The sequence below is a fragment of the Orycteropus afer genome, unplaced genomic scaffold, assembly GCF_000298275.1.
Source record: "Orycteropus afer afer isolate SDZICR_OR568_19922 unplaced genomic scaffold, OryAfe1.0 scaffold00167, whole genome shotgun sequence".
In the NCBI taxonomy this organism is placed as follows: Eukaryota; Metazoa; Chordata; class Mammalia; order Tubulidentata; family Orycteropodidae; genus Orycteropus; species Orycteropus afer.
Genome location: NW_006921754.1, coordinates 5,745,569 through 5,753,835, shown reverse-complemented (window position 1 = coordinate 5,753,835; position 8,267 = coordinate 5,745,569). Strand labels below are relative to the sequence as shown.

Below are 8,267 nucleotides of genomic sequence, written 5' to 3'. Positions count from 1 at the left end.
CTCATAGCAACCACCTTTGAATTTGAATTTCCAAGATTGTACATTTTTACAGAAGTAGATTGCCCAAGCTTCCTTCTGCGGAGTGGCTGGTGGCTTTGAACCTTGAACCTCCTGGTTAACAGTCAAATGCCTTAGACCTTAGGCCTCCAGAGCTATTAATAAAGAAAAGGTAAAGTTATTGTCTCACACTAGAGACTTCCTTGCTAGAATAAGTAAAAGAATAGCAGAGAAGGTGGTTTTTCCATTTGTTGATGTTTAGTATTATGACGTACAATTATTTGTTGAACCCTGCTTTGCATACAGTATTGTGCTTGGAACTAGAACTAAGAATAATTACAAGACATGATATCTGACGTCCAAGTTTTGGGGCTATTGACCTATATAGTAATGAATTTGAAGATAAGCTGTCTTTCTAAATTCTTTTTTATATCGTGTAACTTTTCTACCTTTTCTAATTGAGCGAAGGAGATGGAGATTTCACAAATAACTCACGGTTGAGTTGGAATTATATAGATTATGTTTTCTTTTCTACAAATACATATTTTTAAAAATAAATTCTATAGGTCTTCATCTCTGCCCCCCAAGCTGTGCTATACAATCTACAGGCTTCTTTTAACAAAACGGAAGGGAAAAAGCTTTCAAGTGTACGTTTAAAGGGTTCTCTTAAATTAACCCACTAGGAGAGGGGCACAACAATGGATGCTTTACCTCTTTCATTTTGTGTTTTTGTAACTACAAATAATATGCTGTGTGCTGAATTATTTCACTGAGCTAAGAAAAATTGTTTGCCCAAAGAACAGTTTAGCCATCTGTGTATTTTCCCAAACCAATCTAGAGTAGCACTGTCCTGGAAAAGCCCTGTGTGCTGTGCTTCAAAACCATTTTCAACATGGATAAGCAAGGCATTAAAATCTCTTTGTGAGGTGAAAAGCTAGGAAGTTGCTTTTATATACCACTTGAGAACTCAGTGCATTGGGTCAACAGGGCAGCATTTTAACTTCCCCATTTTCTCCTCTTTCCCTAATAATTTTATGTGTTGTCATTCCCAGTAAGGAGCAAACTGTCAAGGTAAATAAAATTTACCCAGACTTTAAGAATTGCACAAGACCTCTAATTTTCTTCCTTTGGCAGTTGTGTGGCAATAAAGATAAGCTCCTAAGCCATGTCAGGCCAGTAGCCTTTTTCAGAAAACAAAACAAAACATGATCTTTGAGACATTTTTCTTTCTTATCATTGTCAATGAAATCTAGTACCTATGATTGGGATGGGGGGGCTGTTGTTTTTAATTTTTATTGTGGTTTGGGTGCATATTTACAAAGCAGATTCATTTTACTCTCAACAGTTCGTGCACCTTTGATTTCACGGCCCCAATTCTGATCCTCAACCATGAAAAGCTCTCCTCCCCTCTCCTCCCTGTGACTACCCCTTCTCTGTGCACTTCTTATCTGTATTCCTGTCTGTCCAGGTTTCCCTCTCTGTGAGTGCTGCCCTTCTGATTCATGGCTCATTGATCTAAGGGGTGCATCTCCCGTGGGTAGATGGGTGCATCTCCCGTGGGTAGGTGTTCTGCTTGTAGGTCTTTCTGCTGTTGGGCTGACAGCCAATCCATGAAAGTGAGTACATTTCCAGGCCAGAAGGATAACCCAAGGCCATAGTCTCGGGAGTTCCACCAGTCTCTATTCAACCAGTAAGTCGGGTCATTTTTGTGTTTTTGAATTTTGTTCTACATATTTCCTTCTATTCTATCCACGATCTCCAATTTTGATCCCTTTCCGAGTGGTTGCCATCGGTGGCCAGGCACCATGTAGTTCCTCTGGTCTTAACGTCATGAAGGCTGAATCCTTGGGTCTATCATTTCTTTGGACTCATTGTTTCCAAATGACTTTAATTTTCTTCACTCTTCTTTGCTCCAGACAAGAGGAGACTAATAGTTGCTTCTTAGATAGCTACTGGAAAGCTTTAAAAACCCTAGTCGCTACTTACCAAAGTAGGATGTAGATCAAGATTGGTATGTACTATATTGTACCAATTGAGCATGATATCCCCCAAGACTATGGTCCAGAGCCTGCAGGTCTGGTCATTCTTTCCCTCAAGGTGTTTGTTTTTTTCTGAGAAGCTACTCCAACCTTATCCTCTGTTACTTCTGTAATGTATGTGGATAATTTTATAGCACAAATATATATGTAAGACTGTCTTCAGCTAAATCTATCGGTGATCTAGGGTATATTCTTGTTTGCCTACTCCCACCTGATCTTTTCACCTGTCTATGCATTTACTCATAGCCTGGTATTTGGTGCCAGTGGTAATGCAGTACTGTGCATGTAATAGAATTTGCCTCTGTTGTCTATATCTTCTGTGCGTGTTTCTGTGTCCTCCCATTCCCCATTGTCACTGTGCTGATCATATACTCTTTCTATACTACCCCTCCCTTTGCCCAAATCAACATGTGACCCCCCCAACTAATCAGAAATTTTCCTTTCCTGTGTAAACCTTTCCTTGACTTTTTACAATAATGGACTCATACGATATTTGTCCTTCTGTGATTGATTTATTTCACTCAGCATGTCCTCCAAATTCAGCCATGTTGCGAGGTAATTTATGGATTCTGCATTATTCTTTAATGTTGCATAGTACTCCACCATGTGACTGTACCATATTTTGGATATCCATTCATCTGTTGATGGGCACATAGATTGTTTCCATCTCTTTGCTATTGTGAATTGTGCTGCAGTGAACATGGGTGTGCATACGTCTGTTTGTGTCCTGGCTCTCACCTCTTTAGGATATATTTCTAGTAATGGAATTGCTGGATCAAATGGTATTTCTGTGTTCCTTTTTTTTTTTTTTTTAAGGAAATGCCATACTGTTTTCCAGGAGCTTTGGTGGCATAGTACCTAAGGCATTTGACTGTTAACCAGAAGGCTGGTGGTTCAAACCCACTAGCCACTCCTCAGAAGGAAGGTTGGGCAATCTATTTCCGTAGTGATATCGCCTCAGAAACCCAAGGGGGGGTCACTATGAGTCATCTGACTCAACGGCAGTGAGTTTAGTTTGGTTTATACTGTTTTCCACTGTGGCTATACCGTTTTACAGTCCCACCAGCAGTGTATGAATTCCAATCTCTCCACACCCTAACCAGCATTTGTTATTTTCTTTCTTGTTGATCTTTGCTTTTCTTGCTAGGATGATATGGTATCTTATTGTTGTTTTGATTTTGCATCTCTCTGATGGAACTCTAGTGGCACAGTGTCTAAGGCATTTGACTGCTAACCAGAAGGTTGGTGGTTCAAACCTACCAGCCACTCCACAGAAGGAAGACTGGGCAGTCTACTTCTGTAAAGATTAATCACCAGTAACCTGGGGGTCACTGTGAATAGGAATCAACTCAATGGCAATGGGTTTGTGTTTGGTTTTTTTTGTTTGTTTTTTTTGTTTGGAATGGTTAATGATCATGAGCATTTCCTCATGTGATTATTGGCTGCCTGTATAGTTTCTTTAGTGAAGTGTCTGTTCATGTCCTTTCCCTAGTTTTGAATTGGATTGTTTGTCTTTTTGGTGTTGAGGTGTTGAAGTTTTCTATAAATTTTGGAGGTAAGTCCAAGTATTGTAGGTGCCTTGTTGTGCTTTTTCTAATTGTTGGACTTGTTCAGTTTAAGTATGGATTTTGGTTCTTTTTTCTTTTTGGATGTATGCATTTATTGTTATAAATTGACCTCTGAGTACTGCTTTTGCTGTGCCCCAAAGGTTTGGTAACTTGTATTTTCATTCTCATTTGTTTCTAGGATTTTTTTTCTCTCTGTTACCTACTAGTTTTTGATCACTGTATTACTCAGTTTCCACATACTTGATTTTTTTTTTTTTTCCCTCACCTTGGTCTTTCTATTACTGATTTCTAATTTTATAGCCTTGTGTCCAAGAAGATGCTTTGTAGTATTTTAGTATTTTTAAATTTATTTAGGTTTGTTTTGTGACCTAACATATGGTCTGTTCTGGAGAGGAATGTGTATTATGCTTTTTTTGGATGGAGTGCTATGTACATGTCTATGAGGTCAAGTTGGCTGATTGTGTTGCTGAGTTCTTCTGTATCTTTGTTGAGTTTTTTTTTCTAGTTTTTCTGTCCTTCCTTGAAGGTAGCATGTGTGGTGGTTATGTTTGTGTGTCAACTTGGCTGGGCCTGGTTGAGTGACTGGGCAGTTGGTGGTGGTTATTCCCCATGATGAGACTGGCAATCAACTCCATGGTGGGATCTACCACAAGCAGCTGAGTAGCTGCCTTTGGGTATGTGGTCTGCTTCCTGTATATAAGCAGAAGCTTTGAGAATGGTCTCTAGCCTATGACACACTTGGACCCTGCATGTAGCCATGTCATTGCTCAGCAGCCTGCTATGCTCTGCCAACCATGGGACTTACAATGGGCTTAAGTTTATGGCCTCCTGTGTGGTTTGGTAACGTCGGGACTGTGCCTTTTTACTTGTCAACCTTGGGGCTTCCCAGCCTCAGCAGACAGCAGCTGTCTGAGTGAAGAAATACCTTTAGCTCCGGTAGGCCGGGAGCAGGAGGCAGAGCTGGACCCCAAGGTTGAGGGGCTTCCACCCAGCCCCTGGAGCCTGGCACTTTGAACGTGGACTTAAAACCTCCAAATTGTAAGAATAAACTCCTATTTGTTAAGGCCATCCCATTTGTGGTATATTTCTTGTCAGAGCAGTACTAGGTAACCAGAACAGTGTGTTAAAGTCTTCTACTACTATTGTAGAATTGTCTGTTTTTCATTTCAATTATTTGCTTTATGTATTTTGGGTATATTATTGTAATGTCCTCTTGGTCAATTGACCCTTTTAACATCATATAATGCCCTTCTTTGTCCTTTATGCTGGTTTTCACCTTGAAGTCTATTTTATCAGAAATTAATATTGCCATTCCTGCTCTTTTTTCATTCCCATTAGCTTGATGTATTTTTCCACCCCTTGATTTTTAATTTATTTTTACTTTTGTATCTAAGGTGGGTCTCTTGTAGGCAACATATTGATGGGTCTTCTTTTCTTATCCAATCTGCCACTCTAGTTCTCTTGGCTGGTGCCTTTAGTCCATTCATTGATTATAATTTGTGGTAGGCATGAATTTATTGCTGTCATTTTATTGGGTTTTTTGCTGTGTTGTTGGTAATTTCTTTGTTCCACATGTTTTTCTTTGTTGAGTTCATTTTGTTATCAAGTGTTTTTTCTCTTTCCTTCATTGTTGTTTTGTTGTGTTTACTAAGCTCTTGTGATTTTCTTCTTTCTTAGTTTGGTTAGAAGGATTGTTAATTTTGTTTGTGGTTACCCTGAAGTAAGTTCTTATCTGCCTAAGTTTGGAGCAGTTTGTTCTGTAAAGACATTGTCCTTTCTTCCTCTCCATTTGAAAGTTTGGTAATTAAAACTTCTATGCCCTCTGTTTGCTTTGTTGCTGGTGTCATTTGCAAACTGACTCCCTGTTTCTCTGTTTATATTTTTTGTGAGCTTATTTGGAGAATCTTTTTCTGGTTTAATTTCTAGGTGGTGTGTCAAGAGTTTTGATTTTAGTATGCTGTTCTCTGATGTGGGTTTTCTATTGGAAGGACACCCTTTAGCATTTCTTGTAGAGTTTGTCTGGTTTTCACAAATTCTCTTAACTTGTGTTTATTGGAAATGTCTTGATGTCACCCTCTTATTTGAGGAACAGTTTGGCTGGATATATAATTCTTGGTTGGCAATTCTTTTCCTTCAAAGTTTTGTGAATTCCATCCCATACCCTTCTTTCCTGCATGGTTTTTGCTGAGAAATCAGAGCTTAGTCCTCTCAAGTGCCCTTTGTATGTAACATTTCATTTTTCCCAAGCTGCTCCTAGAATTCTTCCTTTCTCTTTGGTTTTGCAAAGTTTGATTATGATATGTCTTGGTGACTTTCTCTTGGAGTCTGTCCTGTATGGGGTTCATTGAGCTTCTTGGATGGATATCTTTTCTTTTCATTATATGGGGAAAATTTTCTGGTAGTAAGGCTTTGACAGTTTTCTCAGTGGTTTTTTATTTATTTACTTATTCATTCATTCTCTGTACTTGTTCTTGTATTCCAATCAGACTATGTTGTTTCTTTTCATGTCATCCTATATAACTCTCGATGTTATTTATTTCTCTTAAATCTTTGTTTTGATTTTTCCTCACTCTAACTGCCATCAAGGGATTTGTCTTCTAGCTGGGAAATATGTTCTTCAGCCAGTTTTAGTCTACTCTTTTGTCCTTCTAATGTGTTATTTATATCTGTAATTTTAGTGTTTATCTTCTGGATTTCTAATTGTTGTTTTTATATGGTTTCTAATTGTGAATTCATTTTGTTATTTTGCCCTTGAATGATTTTCCTGAATTCTTCAAGGGTACTGTCTGTCTAAGGCACTTGACTGCTAACCCGAAGGCTGGGGGTTCAAACCCACCAGCCACTCCTCGGAAGGAAGGTTGGGCAATCTACTTCTGTAGTGATATGGCCTTGGAAACCCAAGGAGGGGTTGCTATGAGTTGGGTCTGACTCAACAGCACATAAAAACAACAACAACAACTGTCTGTCTTCTCATTGCTTCTGTTTATGGTTTTCTTGAGCTCTTAGAGGGTCTTATATATATAGCTTTTGAATTTCTTATAGGATAGTTCTATTTCTTGTTCTTCCTCAGGCAGATTTCCTAATTCTTTAGTTTGGACACTTATTTCTACTATCTTAATCCTGTTTTGTTTGTTTGTTTGTTTGATGTGAAGTTGTCTGTTGTTTCTTAGATATTTTTAAGTTCTTGTCTTTATTTGTTAGTTTGTTGTTGTTGTTGTTAAGTGCCGTCGAGTCGCTTCCGACTTATAGCGACCCCATGCACAGCAGAACGAAACACTGCCCGATCCCACGGCAGCCCCACAATCCCTGCTATACTTGAGCCCATCATCGCAGCCACCGTGTCAATCCATCTCGTTGAAGGCCTCCCCCTCTTTCGTCGACCCTCCACCCTACCAAGCATGACATCCTTTTCCAGGGAATGGTCCCTTCTGACAACATGACCAAAATAGGTGAGACGAAGTCTGGCCATTCTTGCTTCCAAGGAGCATTCTGGCTGCACTTCCTCCAGGACAGATCTGTTAGTTCTTTTTGCAGTCCATGGTACTTTCAGCATTCTTCGCCAGCACCACAACTCAAAAGCATCAACTCTTCTTCGGTCTTCCTTATTCATTGTCCAGCTCTCACATGCATATGAGGTGATTGGAAATATCATGGCTTGTGTCAGGCACACCTTAGTCCTCAAGGAGATATCCTTGCTCCTCAGCACTTGATACAGTTCCTTCGCGGTTGACTTTCCCATTGCTACACGTCGTCTAATGTCCTGACTGCTGCTTCCGTTGGCATCGATTGTAGAACCAAGCAACGTGAATTCTTTGACAACCTCAATCTTCTCTCCATTTATTGTGCTGCTGCTCATTAGTCCAGTTGTGAGGATTTTTGTTTTCTTTATATTGAGACGTAATCCATACTGCAGACTGTATTCTTCAACCTTCATCAGTAGGTGCCTTAAGTCATCCTCACTTTCAGCAAGCAATTTGCTGGTTATATACTAATAATTTGTAGAGAGCTCTGGTGGCATAGTGCCTAAGGCATTTGACTGCTAACCAGAAGGCTGACGATTCAAACCCACCAGCCACTCCCTAGAAGGAAGATTGGGCAATCTACTTCCGTAGTGATACTGCATCAGAAACCCAAGGAGGGGTCACTATGTGTCGGATCCGACTCCATGGCAGTGGTTGTGTTGGTTATACTAATTTATTTCACCCTAGTTATGTGTCCTACTATATTTGGAATTGTGGATCAGGTGTCCTTCTTTGGTTGTTTACTCCAGCTGTACTTGGTCACTCTCCAATTTTCTATGTTGGTGGAATCACTGATAGGGATGTGGGTTCAGGTCTCTATTTCTTGTGAAGAGAATTTGCAGTTGGGACAAGCAGGTGTTGCCCACCGTCTTGCATTGATCCTGTGGTCTAGGAGCTATTGGTGTTATTTGTTTCTTGGGTGAGGTGCTCAGTGTAGTAGCTATGTCTGACTAGTGGAGGGGTTTATATGTTCCGCCCATTGGATTAGGCAGGGTATTAAAACAAAGCGAAGGAGAAGAAAGACAGATGGAAAGGTAGAATAAACATAAGTGAGAAGAAATGGGGGGGTGGTATTAGAAAAAGAAAACAAAAGTGGGTGGGTGGGAGGAATAAAAGAAGGTGAGGAGGCAATGGGGCAGGTA

At 39.9% G+C, this 8,267-nt stretch overlaps 1 protein-coding gene across 1 annotated transcript in view; it reads left to right on the top strand.

Moving 5' to 3' along the window:
- Positions 1–8,267, top strand: part of PTPRK (protein tyrosine phosphatase receptor type K) — an 867,169-nt gene that overhangs the window by 834,734 nt on the left and 24,168 nt on the right. The window lies entirely within an intron of this gene.